Here is an 18,630-nt window from a genome sequence, read left to right on the forward strand (position 1 = left end):
TCTTTTTTAATCAATTATTATTTTTTTAAAAATTTATTGCACTGTAGTCAGATATGTCTAAAATAAATACTTCAGAATTTGTTGAGATCTCATCTGTGACCTTGCCTGAAGCCAAGGTCAAAGAAATTTATAAAATTGTGTTAGTCAGTTTTTAATCTGCTGATAAAAACATACCCCAGACTGGGTAATTTATAAAGAAAAAGAGGTTTAATGGAAGAGGTTCCACATGTCTGGGGAGGCTTCACAATCATGGAGGAAGGCAAAAGACATGTTGTACATGGCATCGTACATGGCGACAGGCAAGAGAGAAATGAATGCCAGCAGGGGAAATGCTAGACGCTTATGAAACCATCAGATCTCATGGAACTCACTCACTATCACAGGAACAATATGGGGAAAATTGGCCCCGTGATTCAATTATCTCCCGCCAGGTCCCTCCCATAACACATGGGGATTATTACAATTCAATGAGATTTGCATGGGGACACAGAGCCAAACCATATTAATACTCTCATATACTCCTTCAGGGTTTGGGAGACAAATAGTGCTACTTAACTTTAATGTGCATCCAGAGTCAGGATAACTTTTTCTCCCCTAAAACATACATTAAAGCATTTTCCAGTAGAATTTATGTGGAATGAGAAAAAATAGCAAGGTCAATCTGCTTCTTGCTATAAAATTGAGCCATTTTGAGAAGATTTTGCTTTCAGTAACTACTTTTCAGATATGTTGTGACATTCAACATGTGTTTGTAAAAGATAGTTTACACTAATAATTATCATTTTTATGTAGCCATAATTTAGATAAGCATGTCTTGTTCCTTCTCTCTTTCCTCGGAAGACTGTTGCTACACTCTTCTCATAACCATAATATGAAAACACTACATAATTTGGCATGATTAAAAATAGGATAATAACAATTTTTTAAAATCTATGCAAACTGTGGTTAACCATAATCAGTAATAATGCAAAAAGTACAAAAATCACAACAATCTTATGGGAAAGTCACAGGGATATTCCAGACCCTTCTGAAAGCTACAAATCAGCAAAGCACTTTATGATCAAAACTTTTGAGTTAAACAACAACAGTTGCCTTGATTAGTAAGAAGACTGTCATTCAAATTGCACAAGAAACGTTCTCCAGGCTGAGGTATAAACTTCACTTAAAAACATATTAAAACTTTGACACTAAGGGAATTATAGAAAGAGTTTACAACATAATTTTTAACTCATGTAGATAATTGACATATTTTTAAAGAAAAATAGAACTAATATACTACCATGGTAGATACTTTAACATTTTTCACTTAAGCCAGAATTATTTTTTTCCGAATCTATCCTACAAAACAAGTAACAAAAGATTGGTTCATTGTACAGTGAAACTAGTAAAAATTAACAACCAAAATGACAAACAGACCAATATGAATATAGGTCATAAATGAACAGGCATTTCACATGTAAGACAGCAAAAGTCACTGATACTTAGAGAAATAAACTTTAAGTCAGCGAGTTCTTTTTCCAGAGAAGATTTACAACTTAAATGAATCTAAGAATTTTTTTTTTTGATTAAGTGTAACTTGGAATAACCTTTTCACATTAAATGTGAAGATACTGTTTGGCTCCATAATTCTACTTTTGATCCCATTTTTCCATTTTTGCTTTGGTTGCCTCTACTTCTAGGGTATTTCTCAAGAAATTTTTTGCCCAGACCAATGTCCTGGGGAGTTTTCCCAATGTGTCCCTGTATTAGTTTTATAGATTGAGGTCTTATATTTAAGTCTTTAATCCATTTTGATTTGATTTTTGTGTAAGGTAAGAAGTAGGTATTATATCATTATTCTGTAGATAAATATCTGGTTTTCCCAGACCATTTATTAAAGAGACTGTCTTTTTTGTAATGTATGTTCTTGGAAACTTTCTTAAAAATGAGTTTACGTGTGGGAATTTGTTTCTGGGTTCTCAATAATGTTCCATTGACCTATGTTTGTCTTTTGATGTCATTACCATGCTGTATAATATAATAATGCTGTAGTATAATTTGAAGTCAGATAATGTGATTCTTCCAGTTTTGTTCTTTTTGCTCAAAATATCTTTGATTATTCTGGGTCTTTTGTGACTTCGCATACATTTTAGGGATTTTTTTTTTCTATATCTGTGAAGAATGTAATTGGTATTCTGATAGGCATTGTGTCAAATCTGTAGAATGAATAGGAAATATGAGCATTTTAATAAAATTGCTTCTTCTAATTCATGAAAATGAAATATCTTTTTATATTTTGTGTCCTCTTCCATTTCTTGCACCAATGCTTTGTGGTTTTTATTGTAGATATCTTTCAATTTATTGGTTAAGATAAATTTTAGGTATTTAATTTAATTTGTTGCTCTTGTAAATGGGATTATAGTTTTACTTCTTTTCTAGATTGCTTACTGTTGGCATATAGAAACGCTACTCATTTATATGTGTCCATTTTGTATCTGCAACTTAATGGAATTTATTTATCAGTTTTAATTTTTTTTTTTTTGGTGAAGCCTTCAGGTTTTTTGAAATATAAGACATACCATCTGCAAACAAGGATAATTTTACTTCTTCCTCTCAAATTTTAATGTCCTTTATTTTTTTCACTTGTCTTGTTGCTCTACCTAAGACTTCCAGGACTATGCTGAATGACAGTGGTGACAGTGGAAATCCTTATTGTGTTCCAGATTTAAGAAGAAAGACTTAGTTTTTTCCTGTTCAGTATGATACTAACTGTGGGTCTGTCATAGATGGATTCTACTACTTTGAGGTATATTTCTTGTACATTCATTTTGTTGAAGCTTTCATCAGGAAGATATGTTAAGCATTATCAAATGCATTTTCAGCATACATTGAAATGTTCGTATGGATTTTGACCTTCATTTGATAAGATATATTGCATCAATTGATTTGCATATACTTAATTTTCCTAGCATCACTGAGATAAATCTCAATTGGTCATAATGAATGATTTTTATTTAATGTGCTGTTGAATTGGATTTATTAGTATTTTGTTCAGGATTTTTACCCCAATATTTATCAGTGATATTAGTCTGTAGTTCTCTCTCTCTCTCTCTCTCTCTTTTTTTTTTTAATGTGTCTTCTTCTAGTTTTCTATTAGCCCCAGAGAATGAGTTTGGAAGTGTTCCTCTTATTCTGTTTTGACAGAGCTTGAAAGATATTGATATTAGTTTTGTTTTTTTAAAAAACAAACTTTTTAATGTTTGGAAGTATTCAACATTAAAGTGATTGGGTCCTGGGATTTTCTTTCCTAGGATATGGCTTTGATTTTGTTATTTGCTATTTTTCTGACCAGAGCAATCAGGCAAGAGAAAGAAATAAGAGGTATTTAAATAGGCAAAAAAGTCAAATTATATCTGTTTTCAGAAGACATGATTGTATTTTTAGAAAACACCACCATCTCACCCCAAAATCTCCTTAGCTGATAAGCAACTTCGGCAATATCTCAGCATACAAAATAAATGTGCAAAAATTACAAGTATTCCTATACACTAATAACAGACAAACAAAGAGCCAACTCGTGAGTGAACTCCCATTCACAGTAGTTACAAAGAGAATAAAATACCCTGGAAGGGATGTGAAGGACCTCTTCAAGAAGAACTACAAATCACTGCTCAAGAAAATGAGAGAGGACACAAACAAATGGAAAAACATTCTATGTTCATGGGTAGGAAGAATCAGTATCATGATGTCTCTGAAACTTCTTTACTGTTTCCAGTTAGAAGTATATGTGAACATTTTCTTTTCCTGTATGATGCTGCACCTTGGTAATAGAGATAATTTTACCTTCACAAGAAAGATAAGATTTTGCACAAAATTTAGGTGGAGATGGGGTTTTTATTTTCTCTAAGATCAATAGTCAAAAATCTCACAGAAGAAACATCGATCTTACTGCCTGATGTAGTTTGGCTGTGTCACCACCCAAATCTCATCTTAAATTGTAGCTTCCATAATTCCCTCATGCCATGGAATAAACCTGGTGGGAGGTAATTGGATCATGGGAGTGGATCTTCTCCTGCTGTTCTCATGACAGTTAATAAGTCTCATGAAATCTGATGGTTTTATAAGTGGGAGTTCCCTTGCACACCTTATATTGCCTGCTGCCAGGTAAGACATGCATTTGCTCCTCCCTTGCCTTCAGGCATGACTGTGAGGCCTCCCTAGCCAAGTGAAACTGTGAGTCAATTATACCTCTTTCCTTTATAAATTACCTAGTCTCAGGTATGTCTTTATTAATAGCATGAAAACAGACTAATACATTTTCTAAGCCCCTACTCAGATTCACAGAAATCAGTACTTTAATCCTTGTGGCCACTCTACTAATTGGAAAGGTAGATTGACTAGCAGTGACCTTTTCAGATGTAAGTTAAAACATTGTACACAGAACATAGCTGGGACCAGCTTAAAGTGAAAATTTAAGCTGGACTTTTGCCATAAAATCTTGGCCAATTCCTATATCCAGAATGGTGTTGCCTAGGTTATCTTCCAGCCTATTTATAATTTTATGTTTTACATTTGTCTTTCTTCCACCTTGAGTTGATGTTTGTATATAGTGAAAGGAAGTGTCCCCATTTCATTCTTCTGCATATAGCTAACCAATTATCCCAGCATCAATTATTTAATAGACAATATTTTCCCAATTGCTTGTTTTTGTCAGTTTTGTTAAAGATCAGATGGTTGTAGGTTTGAAACATTACTTCTGGACTCCTTATTCTGATCCACTGGTTTATGTGCCTGTTTTAGTACTAGTAGCATGCTGTTTTGGTTACTATAGTCCAGTAGTATAGTTGGAACTAAGACAATGTGATGCCTCCAGCTTTGTTCTTTTTACTTGGAATTGTCTTGGCTATTTGGGCTCTTTTTGGTTCCATATGAATTTGAAAACAGTTTTTCTTTTTCTAATTCTGGGAAGAATGCCATTGGTAGTTTGACAGAAATAATATTTAATCTAGTAAACTGCTTTGAGTAGTATGGCCATTTTAATGATACTGATTCTTTTTATCCATAAGCACGAGATGTTTTTCCACTTGTTTCTGTCTTCTCTGATTTCCTTGTGGAGTGTTTTGTGGTTCTCATTGTAAAGATCTTCCACCTACCTGGTTAGCTGTATTCTTAAGTATTTCATTCTTTTTGTGTCAATTTTGAATGGAATTATGTACCTGATTTGGCTCTAAACCTGAAGGATGTTGGCATATAGAAATTATACTGGTTTTGAACTTGGGTTTTGTATCCTGAGACTTTGCTGAAGTTGTTTCTCGGAACAAGAAACTTTTGGACAAAGACGGTGGTTTTCTAGATATAGAATCATGTCATCTGCAAACATGGAGTGTTTGACTTTCCTCTTTCTATTTGGATGCCCTATATTTATTTCCTTTGCCTGATATCTCTAGCCGGGACTTCCAGTACCATGTTAAATGAGAGGGGTGAGAGAGGGCATCCTTGTCTTATGCCAGTTTTCAAATGGAATGCTTCTAACCTTTGCCAATTCCATATTATGGTCGCAGTCGTTTTGTCATAGATGGCTTTTATTATTTTGATGTACGTTCCTTCAATGCTTATTTTTATTAAGGGCTTTTAACATCATGAGATGTTGAATTTTATTGAAAGTCTTTTCTGCATCTATTGAAATAATCATGTTTTTTTGTGTTTAGTTCTGTTTAGGAGAGGAACCATATTTATTGATTTCCATAAGTTGAATCAACCTTGTACCACATGAATAAAGCTTACTTGATTATGGTGGATTAGCTTTTTGATGTGCTTCTGCATTTAGTTTGCTGGTATTTTATTAAGTATTTTTTTCATTTATGTTCATCAAGCATATTGGGATGAGGTTTTCAGTTTTGTTGTGTCTCTGCCAGGTTTTGGTATCAGGATGATGCTGTCTTCATATAATGAGTTGGGAAGCAATACCTCTTTCTCGTTTTTTAGGAACAGTTTAGAGAAATTGTGCAATCATCTTTTCTCTATACATCTGGTAGAATTTGGCTGTGACTCTACCTAGTCCTGGGCTATTTTTGGTCAGCAGACTTTTTATTACTTATTCAATTTCAAAACTTGTTGTTAGTCTGTTTAGGATTTCATTTCTTCCACATTCAGTCTTGGTAGGCTGAATGTGTCTATAAATTTATCTATTTCCTCTGGATTTTGTAATTTGTGTGCTTGGAGTATTGTTTTCATTTTAGACTGATTTTTGCTTTGTTTTGCTTTTCTATGTAGTTGGTGGAAAAATCCCCTTTGTCATTTGCAAGTATGATTATTTGGATATTCTATCTTTTTTCATTTCTTTTTACTCTAGCTAGTAGTGTATTTTTCTTTTAATTCTTACAAAGAACTAACTTCTGGATTCACTGATTTTTTTGTTTGTTTTTTTGTATCTCAATTTTCTTCAGTTCAGCTATGACTGATTTTTTTTTTTCTTTTGATATCTTTGGGGTTGATTTGCTCTTGCTTCCCTAGTTCTTCTAGTTGCGATGCTAGTTTGTTAATTTGAAATACTTTAAAATGTTTCATGTGAGCATTCAATGCTATCAACTTCCCTCTAAAACTGTTTAACTGTGTTCTGGAGAATCTGGTATTTTATATCTTTGTTCTCCTTAGTTTCAAAGAATTTCTTTATTTCTGCCAAAGTCATTCAGTAGTAATTTATTTTATTTTATTTTACATGTAATTGTATGGTTTTGAGTGACTTTCTTACTATTAATTTCTATTACTATTGTGCTTGGTCTTTGACAGTGGTTGATATGATTTTGTTTTTTTGTTTGAATTTGCTGATTATTGTATTTTGTCTGATTATGTGGTTAATTTTGAAGTATGAACTACATGGCTATGAGAAGAATGTGTATTCTGTTGGTTTGGGTGAAGACTTCTGTAGATGTCTATTAGGTCCATTTGGTCAAGTTTTGAGTTCTAGTCATGAATATCTTAGTCAATTTTCTGCCTTGATGATCTGTCTAATACTGTCAGTGGGGTATTGAGGTCTCCTCCTATTATTGTGTAGGAATCTCAGTCTCTTTATAGATTTAAAATAACTTGCTTTATAAATCTGGGTGCTCTATTGTTGGGCACATACATATTTAAGATATGTTCTCTTGCTGAGTTGAATCTTTACCATTATATAATGTTCTTCTTTATCTTTCTTAAAATCCATTTGATCTGTAATTAGGATTACAAGCCCTGCTTTTTTCTGTCTTGCATTCTTTTGGTAGCTTTTCCTCCATCCCTTTATTTTGAGCCTATGGATGTCATAGCATGAGAGATGCATCTCTTGAAGACAGCATGATACTGGGTCTTGCTTCTTTATCCAGCTAGTTACTCTGTGCCTTTTGAGGGACTCTTAGCCTATTTATATTGAAGGTTAGTATTGATAGGTGCAGATTCGATCCTGTTATTGTATTGTTAGCTCATTATAATGCAGACTAGTTTGTGTGGTTACTTTATAGTGTCAGTAATCTCAGTACTTAAATACGCTTTTGTAGTGTTTGGTAACCATCTTTCCTTTCCATATTCATCACTTCTTTCTGGATCGTTTTAAAGTCAGGTTTCGTGGTAAATTCTCTCAGAATTTACTTATCTGAAAAGATTCTTATTTCTCCTTCGTTATGCATCAATATGGCTGGATATGAAATCTTGCTTGGAAATTTCTTTCTTGAAGAATGCTGAGTATACGTCCCCAATCTCTTTTGGCTTGTAGATTTTCTGTTTAAAAGTCTGCTGTTAGCCTGAAGAGGTTCCCTTTGTATGTGAACAGTCTCTTCTCTCTAGCCACCTTTCATATTTTTTAAATTTCATTTCAACCTTGGAGAATCTGATGATTATGTGTCTTTGGGATAGGGGTCTTTTTGCATACTTGCAGGTGTTCTCTGCATTTCTTGAATTTGAATGTTAGCCTGTCTAGTTAGTTTGGGAAAGTTTTATGGACGATATCCTAAAATATAGTTTCGAAGTTGCTTGCTTTCTCCCTGTCTCTATCAGTGATGCCAACGAGTCACATATTTTGTCTCTTTACATCATTCTGTATTTCTCAGATATTGTTTATTTTTATTTATTTTTGCCCAACTGTGTTATTTCGAAAGCCTATCATTAAGTTCTAAGATCCTTTCCTCAGTGTAGCCTATTCTGTCCTTAGTATTTGTGATTGCATTATGCAATTGTTATAGTGTGTTTTTCAGCTCTAACAGATCAGTTTGGTTCTTTTCTATAATGACTATTTCATCTTTCAGCTCCTGTGTTGTTTTATTGTGATTCTTAGCTTTGTTGAATTGGGTTTTACATTCTCCTGAATCTCAATGATCTTTATATCTATCCATATCTTAAATTCTATTTCTGTCATTTTAGCCATTTCAGCCTGGTCAATAAACTTTGCTGGAGAACTAGTGCAGTCATTTGGAAAGAAGAAGGCACTCTCACTTTGTGAGTTGTCAGATTTGTTGCACTCATTCTTTCTCATTTGTGTGAACTGATATTCCTTTATTATTTCAAGTTGCTATCCTTTCTATCGAATATTTTGCTTTTTTCTTCTGTGAGTGATTATGATATTACATGGGTTTAGTTGACTGGCTCAATTCTAGTCCACTCCTGGGTTTGGAATAGTGAACAGTTTTTGTTTTGTCTCCAATTACAATCTCCATATCCTTGTTTCTATTGTTGATTGTTCCAGTCCATGGGGCTTTCTCAGGCAGGGGCCACTGTTGGCAGACAAGACATATCCTTGGCAGGCCAGCCCTAGAGTGTTGTCTTTATGCTTTCTGGGGCAGCCCAGGGTTACACCTGTCAGTAGAATTCAGATGGAAAGGGGGATACTGATTGGAAGCTCTAAACAGTTATGGCCCATCTGACTGTTGGAGGTAGGGGTCAGTGTAATTGTCTGCCCTATAGTCTGGGTGTTTCCAAGGCAATAGCAGAGTGTGCTGCCCAGCCAATTCAGACAGCAGTAGAACTGCTGGGCAGAAAGCTCTAGCAGGTTTGGCTTACCGGGCTATCAGCAGCAGCAATTCTGGGGGACACCTGCCCTCCTGTATGGGTGCTTCCTGGGACAACAAGAGGCTGTACCTACTGCCTGAATTCCCACCGAAGCAGAACCGGTGGGTCAGAGTCTCTAACAGGTATTGCCCACCTGCCTACTAGTGATGAAGGTGAGCATCCTCATATACTCTTTCACCTAGGTGTTTCCTGGACCAATGGAATGCTGCACGCTCTGAGTACACACAGATACAGGGATACTGGGTCAGAAGTTCTAGAGGCATTGCTCACCTGGCTATAATTGATGTGGTTTAGTGAGGTAACATGCCCTGTCATCTGGGTGTTTCCTGGGACATGAGGAGACTATGCACTCCAGCTCAGTTTACACTAAATTGTGACCAGTGGGTTGGAATCTTGAGTAAGCGTTGCTCACTTGGTTACTAGTAGTTGGGTCGGTGGAGTAGCCAGCCAAGTTTGGGCCAAAGCACGATAGCTGGGCTGGAAAATGGTGCTAAGCCCCTTCTAGCAAAGGGACTCATCTTACTGCTCCCAGGCACCACAACTGTGTCTTCTATTTTACCTGTGACATCATTGCTGGTCTTCTCTTGGGCTCAAAGCTTATAAGATCTCCTTGTAAGTTCACCTGGAAAAATGTTTGGGTGGCTCTCTGCCTCAAACAAGAAGCACACTGCAGGACTGCTGGGGAGGGGGAAAGGGAGATTTCCACATTCCTATTTTTGTAAAGGTCCCTATGCAGAGCATGAATCCCCCTCGGAGCTGTCACTCTTCCTTTCTCATGTTGCAGAGGTTTTCCTTGCTCTGCTCTAAGCCTAGACAGGTCAGTGCCCAGCTTGGCTCCTCTCTGCTCTCTGTGTTCCCCTGCTGCTTTGATGGATCCTGACATGGTTTCTCAAATGATTCACTTGCAAGGTCAGGGTTCACTAACCCTTTTGTTTCCCATTCCTGAGGGCAACACACATGAGCTGCTTGTAGTTCATCATCTTGACCCTGCCCTTGAATGAAATCCTTATCTCATTCTCATCTATTCCACAAATTAAGTCATCTCTAAAAGAAAGCATGTGTCACTTATGGTGTAATTAATGGGATCTATAAAGCTATTTATCATAGGTCTGTATGGTGTGAGTTCCCATATTTGCTCATCAGAGTAATGGCATCATTCACATAAAGGTCAAAGGCGCATCTGTGGAGATGAATGTAAACACAATGACAAGAGTGAATTTTTTAAATATCTTAAAAGCAGTCACTAATAAACCTCCAGATAAGTACCACTGTTTATAAAGTCTAACCTATAATACAGGATATTTTCTTGACCCCTTTGTGGGACTCATGACAGGGGTGTCTCATTTACTTATCCTGTCCTTGTACCCCTTGCAGGAGGGAGTGTGCAAGCAAACAAGTCCAGGAACCAGGAGTGAGCAAGTGCAGGAACTGGACAACCACCTTCGGACACTGACCGGAACAAACTCCATTTACTCAGCTTGCCTGGCTCAATCCATTGTGGGAAGGAGCACCTAGACAAGCGAGTATGGGGTCTGGCCAGCTGCTTTTGGGCAGTAGCATGAGCAAACTCTGTGCGGGCCCCATGGCATCGTCCAGGTAGAGATGCCTGCGACTCCCTGAAGCTCCAGAAGGTGTGTTACAGTGCTCTTTCAGCTCAGCCATCTGTGGACGGCTTAGGTGTTAACAGCTAAGTGAGTCCTTTGCCTCATCGTGTGGGGCGGCTGCCCTCCACCAGCAAGAGCAAAGGGCCAGTGTGACAACCTTTTTGGGGGGCTTATCCACATTAATGGATTAGTACTATCTATGGATTTTTAAATAAAATTTTAAACATAATTTTATTTAATTTAGCTGAAAGATATTGAAATGGAACTCTAATCTCTACTGAATTTTAGATATATATCTTTATATATTGTTTTTTTCTCTGATAGATGTCTCTAAGATTAAGAAATAGTATGATATATGTATGCATAGTTTTAGTCATTATTTTTAACCATGCATTTTAGTTTTAGCTATTAGCTAAACTTTTGCTATGGAAGTAATTTCATCCCCAATTTATATGATTTACATCATAATTATAACTTGTCAATAGTTCTGACATTTATTTGATTCACATTTCTTTGGTCTTTTGCTATATTTGAAGGAATTCAATGTACACCATTGAATCAGAGATTATTCCAGAATGTTTTTAATTTTTCTGGTTTGAATATGTCATACAGAATTTGCTTTCAATAAAGACTAATGGATATTAATTCTCTGAGATCAAGTTTGGTAATATTTACTCATCACCTTTATGTGAGAATGAACAAAATCTAAATCTTAGTATCATGTACTTATCTCTCACTTTCTTCCCTTCAGAACTGTGTAAATAATTTTCAGTCTTCTAGCTTTAAATGTTACTAAATAACTTTTGAGGTCTATCAAATTATTTCCTTTTTTGAAAAGTTTCCATTTTGACTAGAAAAAAATCATTATATTTTAAACTCAGAAGCTTAATTTTAATATATTTTTATAAATTGTATACATTTTCCCAGCTAATAGTGTGTCTTTATAACACAGCTATTTCAAGATTTAAAGTATTCATTTTTTATTTTAGAAATTAATTTTTGTTTGATTATTAGGATAACTTTCAGTTCCATTTTTTCTCTACTTTTGGGACATCAGATTTCAGTTGTCACTACTTTAAAATATTTTGATCATCCTCATTCTGATTATTTTCTAATTGTTTTAATTAATTTTTACTATTCTCAGCTCGAGACTGCCTTAAATAATTTTAATTAGTAAATTCATTTTAATGTCATAAGCATTGCTTTCTGTTTCTAATTTATTTATCCATTCTTTCAGGTGTTATTTCCCAAAAATTAATTTAACATCTCACCTATCTCTTTTATCATTTTGTTTCATAATTGGATTTTTGATCTAGTATTTATTACCCACATATTCTTATTTTATTTCAAATATTCTCTTTTGGGGATTCACATATTATCTCACCCTGTTTCTGCTGCTATAAAAAAAAAATGACAAAGATTCATCAATCTATAGAGAAGCGAAATTTATTTTCACACATTTCTGGAAGCTGAAAAGTCCTAGATCAAGACACCAGGAGTTTCGGCATTGGCTGAACGCCATAGAGGGTGCCTTCTTGGTGTTCTCACAGGGCAGAAAAGATGGAAGATAAATAGTGGGCCAATGTTGTTTTCTTACATGGCAAAGAGTGGAAGAGAAGAGGCCCCTTCTTCCAAGCCCTTTTATAAGGCTCCTAATTTCATTCATGAAGGTTCTGCCCTCATGACCTCATCACCTCTTAAAGGCCCATCTCTTAATAGTAAGACATTGCAATTAAGTTTCAATATATGAATTTTGGAGGGCACATTCAGACCATAGCCTATGTTATGCTTGATTGTCTTCATCTGTCATTTAGAAAAAAATTTAATATTGTGTAAATGGTTATCAGCTCGTGATTTTTTTTTCATGTTTTCTCAGTATTTGCTCTGAATTTGAATAAGTGCCTTAAGCTTGTTTCTGGGCTATCTGAGACAATTATTTTATTTAGTGTCCAAACTTGAAAGATAGGTATAATACTGCATTTATTTTTGAAGCCTGGCATTTGAGAAGAAGGGGAGAAGGCAAACTCAAATGGAATTCTGTGCAGCATGTATTTTTAGTGGAAATAGTCTACATAAAACTATCTTTTCAAAGCCCTTGTACCATGATTTTTGGACAAAGGGAATAATATGTTCATTTCCAAATAGTAATACTCTCAACACTTGGCTTTTAAATTCAATCCTAAAGAGTCAGACTTGGTTGTCTCTTTTCCCCTCTCAATTATTCCGGTCAATTGACTTTTTAAAATATATGCAGGGATAATAACAGTTTACTGGATTGTATTGAAATTGTCAGCTTAGGAGCTAGATAGGTGCTTAGGAACTTCAGGGAAGTGTGTTAACCAAACACCATGAGATACGTGGAAGAAGAAAAAGGAGAGAATTATTTGTTACAAAGGGTTACAATCTGCAGGTTAGGAAACAGAGTCTCCAGGTAATACCAAAAGCATATGATTCAGAGATAAAAAATAGAGGCTGGGCTTTATGCCTAAGAGGACCCAACCAGTTATGCATACATATTCAGTAGGATATATGATAATCCTAGGAATATTAATGAAGAAGACCAAACACATGCATGGCAAACAAATATGTATGTTCATCCCATGCCTACTTTGGCACGGGAACTTAACATTAACATGAACTGAAACTTGTGTCTTTACATCAAAAAGTCAATCAGAGGGCATAAAAGCACCTTGTGCACAGTCATCGTGGGCTGGTCAGAACCAGTCTGTGGTCAGTCTTTATTGCTTAGGAAAGAATGTTTTGTAAGTCCAGTCAGCTGTCCTAGAGAAGCCACAGTAAGGGAAGGTCTAGTCATGACGTTAGACAGTCTGTCCGCATTGGTGGAAAAATCTTTCAATCATTTTTTTTTTTTCAGGAACTGGTGTCTGTTGAATTATTAGAACATAAAGTCCTGTGACAGTTATAGGGAAGGGGAGCAATGAGGTGTGACTAATTTCCTGCCTTGCCAAAACCACTGAATCTGCCTGGGGTCTCCTTTCTGGTGAGTTTGTTTTGTTTTGCTTGAAAGCTTAGGAGTTTTATTTTATTCACAGGTGTATCCCCATAATAATTCAGCTTTAGGGTGTTACTATTCCCAGTAATGTTGACAGAGCTAAGAAAATAAACTAGGAACTATGACTTATCAAGAGAAGAAACTCTCCATTAACCCTAGGTTGGAAAGGAAAAGTAAAAGAAGTGACATTTTAGAGTTCCTTAAGAAATGGAACTGTGCAAACAAGATAGCATGGTAAGAGATGGGGTTGCAGAGAGACACAGCCACTGAAAACAAGGTGAGGCCAAGGTAGAGAAAGATCAGGTAAGATAGGAGCTGCTTTCTCTCCTCCTTCTCTTTGATGTTCTGCAGTTATCTCTCCTTATCTGAATATCATTAGAAGACCAGCTGGCAAAAGTTTCTGGGCAATGCAAACTGTATTAGTCAGTGTAACTGCAGGATATACGTGGATACACACACACACACACACACACACACACACACAGAGAGAGAGAGAGAGAGAGAGAGAGAGAGAGAGAGAGAGAGAGAGAATCAACTTTCCCTGACAGCTGTTAACAAAACTATTCAGATGAGTCAAATGTGGAAAATCTCATCCCTCACAAAGCAGACACCAGGTCACATCAGCGAGAGTGCTTTTGCACAGCTCTTATAAGATCATCCCTTAGAGTTAACCAGGAGACTGAAGTTGGTTGTTTAACTTATTTTGTTTGTAAATATTGCATGTGTCCCTTATTCTCTGGCAGCACTTCCTCTGGTCAAAGTTCTTTAGCTGGTAGAATTATCCCGAATTTCATCATTTTCAAATCAATGTAATAATATGTTTTGTCTTAATGATTTGCCATTACTTTTCACTGATTTTTATTACTGAATACCAAGGTATTAAGATATGTTATTGTAAAATGCAGATATTAGATATAATTTAGACTATACTCAACATATTTTAGCATCCTAGTTTATCTTTGGTATTTTGGATCAATAACCACAGCCAGGAGAGTAATACTTTCTCTGGCCAAAATCCAAAACACAGTAGTTCAGAATAATCAAGCAGCGCTCTCAGCTTCCAATCTAAGTAAACTGTGGCCAAATCCCTAGGTAATACGAATTCTATATTCCCATATTTGGATCCCATATTCCTCTGTTGTGATTGACAACCTTCAAATTGCCTCTAGGTTACAATAATAAAAAAAAAGTAGTCTTTCAAAAATATTAGTGCATACTTTTGAGAGAATCCATTCCCTTTTTAAATTTCTTGAATTCTACACCCATGTACTTAAACTAAAATATGGAAAATGTCAGCTATCAGATTCTAATTTAAAACACATACTGCATTTTTAAGACCACAAAATCAATTTTTTCTCATAGGTAAAAACTTCAGGATCTTCATTAGATAATGGGGAATTTTATAAAATCAGCACATTTCACAGACATTAGAACTTGTTGCATTTCCTTCGCTGTGAATATATTTCCTATTCATACTTAATGTTGAGATTAATATCATAATTTGATTATGGGTCCTTCATGTTCACAGGTTTTGATGCCACCAGAAATAACAAAGAGAAGATGTGGAAAATTCTGTGTGTTTTTTTAAAGCATATGTACTATGAAATAAAGAATGCATGCTGTATGATGAAAGGTGATGTACGTGATGTACCTGTGTCTGGCTAGAATCTTAGGGAATGATGCCATGCTGAGGAGGGTTCAGGTTGACATCTGCTATTAACATTTTGAGCGTGTAGCAGCTGTAGTAGCCAGATCAGCCTTGGTGGGATAAAGTCCAAGTCATAAACTTATATATAGTCTCTGTCTCAGACAGCATTGCTCCTTTTTAAAAATAAACTTTACGATCAAGTTCTGGAGGTCTGAAGGAAAAGACTGAGTTCCATAGGACTACTTATTCAATCCACTTTATTGCTGAGGCAGTTCCTAGAGTGCATGCCTTCTAAGTGATTTCTGCCAATTACAAAGGTAAACCCACATAGGTCTACCTCAAATATTCTTTCCATTAACTTTTCACTGAGATTATTTCCATATCCTTAAAAACTAGTCAGTTCATTAGGTACTACCTGTGATTCTGTAGAGCTGTAACACAGGCCATTCTCTGCTCCTCCCCCTCCCAAAAAGTACAGTTATTTAGATGTCCTGCTTGATATTCTGCCCATTAGAAGGATTTTGCTTAAAGATTTTTTAAGAGACACTCCTGAGTGGGACTGTAACCCTGTATTTTGTTCTATTAAATTAGAAATTACCCCATAAATCTCTAGGCAGGCTTATTGATATTGGTTTAAAAACATTGTTCAGTTCCATGAGAGCCTTATCCATTTGCTAAAGTGATTTAATTGTTTTTCTGAAATTTTCTCAGTCCTTTTCTTATATTTGTATGTCCATTAAGAGTAGAATATTGCTGTTAATGTTCAGTTATATTTTTGTTGTTCTCACAACAGAACAGCCATCTCAGGTAGGATAGGTTCTTGGTGCCCACGGACAAATATTAATAGTAAATATCCACCAGAACTCAAGAGTAAATCAGAGACTGTTTTTCTAATGGAGAAGATATTTCAGGAAAATGGGTGAGAGTTTTGCTCCAAAATGCTGAGATTCTCTTACTATATTTTGTTAAAGGTTTATTTAACTTTGGCATCTACGACAGACAAAGGAAGAAAACGTGAAATTCCTGAGTTATAAGATGAATGTCACAAGGTGTCTATAGGCAACATAATCATCTATCTATGTATATGTGTATTCATGTAGCTATCTATCTATCTATCTATCCATTTATCTATCATCTATCTGTCTGTCTATCTACCTATCTAATATCTAGTCTATCTCTCTATTTCTCTATCCATCTATCATCTATCTATCTATCTGTCTGTCTATATATCTATCTAATCTCACACACACACGTTCAATGCATGTATAAGATATATAGGATATATAGGTGTGTACACATAGGATATCTACTTTATATATTCAAAAAAGATGAAGCAGTATCATCATAGGATGTTCATACATTTTATTCTGAAAAGTAATGTGAGCAATTAGGCAATGCCACAGTTACCTGTAAGTTGAAACATTCTACAATTTTGGTCCTGTAGCTGGATTTGGTACTTTTCCAAATCAAGTATTTTGTAGTTAATATAACCCAACCAGCCTCTACCATCATTGTTGTCTATTATTTCCACTGAAATTGTAGATCCCAATTTTATTGCGGCATCTTTCACTTTCATCTCTACCCTACAGAAGAAAAACACAATGTAGATTTTCAAGGCTATTGATAGGTTTAGCACAAATATATTTTTTAATGTCACTGAGATGGTGAAATGGATTCTGAACATGTTGCACATAATATATCTCCTCTAACATTCCCATTTCCCTCAGCCTATAGGTGATTTTCATATAGAATATCAATAATGTTATCAAATTTGAACTTTATTTACTATAAGTCATGTTAAATCCAGGCCTTAATTATTCAGCCAAATGCCTGATAATGACATAATTAACTATTTGGACCAACACATTAACCTCAAAGTAGTGGATACATGCATCTTTGTAAAAAGTTGGCCTGATAAAATATTATTTTAATAGTTTTTATTTAAGATGAAAAATGAGCCTCTTGTTCAGTCCATCAAAGTGATAAAATTGTGCCTCGTGTTGCTGTATATGTGAGTGGACTTTGCAATTCTCTTCTTGAAATGAAGCATTGAGAAGTGGTAGAGATGGATCTTATGGAAACTGTAGATTCCCTTGCTAGAACATTATTCCATGCTAAGTTCTTACAAAGTCTTACACAACACAAAATTAGTGTTTTCAGATAGACAAGGAGGGTATCATTGAGCCCATAAAAGAAGTTCAAGGAGTTTTAGGAGTATAAGTTTCTAAGTTGTCTGTGTCTGCTGAAATATCCCTCTCTAAATCTCAGGGTCCCCCTCATTTCTACTCAGTTTTCTGATATAACATGAGGAAAATTAGAGACATCTATGAGCTTGTACGTTGAAAAGTCATTTCAATTCACCACTGCAATTAGATTTGGGGCCTGATAGTCATGATTTCAATTTGGCTACAAGATATTGGATATTATTTACAACTTCCTTCCATAGAGGTTGTTTTCTCTTCTTTCAGGAGTTATAAATTCAAAGCCCTGAACTAATCTTTCCTTTTCTATCTATGTATTTTCCAACTTAGAAACACTCATTCTGTGTGGATCTTTGATCAGCATTATAACAAGCAAGTTTCAAATTTTATCTCACAAAATTTGCCCACAATAAACATGTTAGAACATATTGCAAACAGTGTTAATTTGAAGAGTCATGAATACTGTTGCATAAGACACATAACCAGTGTTCTAATTTTTCATAAAAAACATCTATGTATCAATTAAGGATGAGAACAACCTCAGAGTCAGACAAGATTTGAGCCATTTGAAACCTTGTGAGCTTTCCCAGTCTCTGATAACCAGCCAATAATTAAATGTTGATCTTTAAGTCTTCTAGAGTCTAGGTAGCCTAAATAAAATCAGTCTCAAACATGAGAAGTCCCAGTATTCACATGATAAAAAATATTTTCTATCAATCTCTATATGTCATTTTGCAATATCTTCATAATATGCTCTATTAGATGACACAGCTGGGCAAATAACCTATACTCACCAAATTTATAGATTTTTTGCATTCATTGATGTGATCCTGAGCATGAAAAGAATCAAGAAAAAAAATTCCATACACTGGTTATACCTGAGAGGCATCTGAGTTGAACTTTAAATTATGGGCTACAACTTGAAAATACTGAAGTAAACTAATTTTTGCAACAACTTCTTTTAAAGCCGTTGAACATAAGCATTCAAAATTTGTTTGTATAATTCCCATAATTTTCTTCCCAAATTTAACTACTCTGTTCATCTTGTCACTTTTTTATTTAGGTATACATCAATCAACAAAATAAAGACAGAGAAGGTAGGGACTGATCTCATTTGTCTCCACATTCTTTGTACCTAGTGATCATCTG

The 18,630-nt window shown here is 35.2% G+C and overlaps 1 protein-coding gene across 1 annotated transcript in view; it reads left to right on the forward strand.

Annotated features, from left to right (window-relative positions):
* The first annotated feature begins 13,500 nt into the window (after positions 1-13,500).
* UGT2B4 (UDP glucuronosyltransferase family 2 member B4) overlaps positions 13,501-18,630 on the forward strand; it is a 58,656-nt gene continuing 53,526 nt past the window's right edge. Inside the window, exon 1 of the mRNA XM_015138593.3 lies at positions 13,501-13,620. The gene's annotated coding sequence lies outside the window, so the exon portion shown is untranslated. The remainder of the gene's footprint in view (positions 13,621-18,630) is intronic.

The sequence above is a fragment of the Macaca mulatta genome, chromosome 5 (genome assembly GCF_049350105.2).
Source record: "Macaca mulatta isolate MMU2019108-1 chromosome 5, T2T-MMU8v2.0, whole genome shotgun sequence".
In the NCBI taxonomy this organism is placed as follows: domain Eukaryota; kingdom Metazoa; phylum Chordata; class Mammalia; order Primates; family Cercopithecidae; genus Macaca; species Macaca mulatta.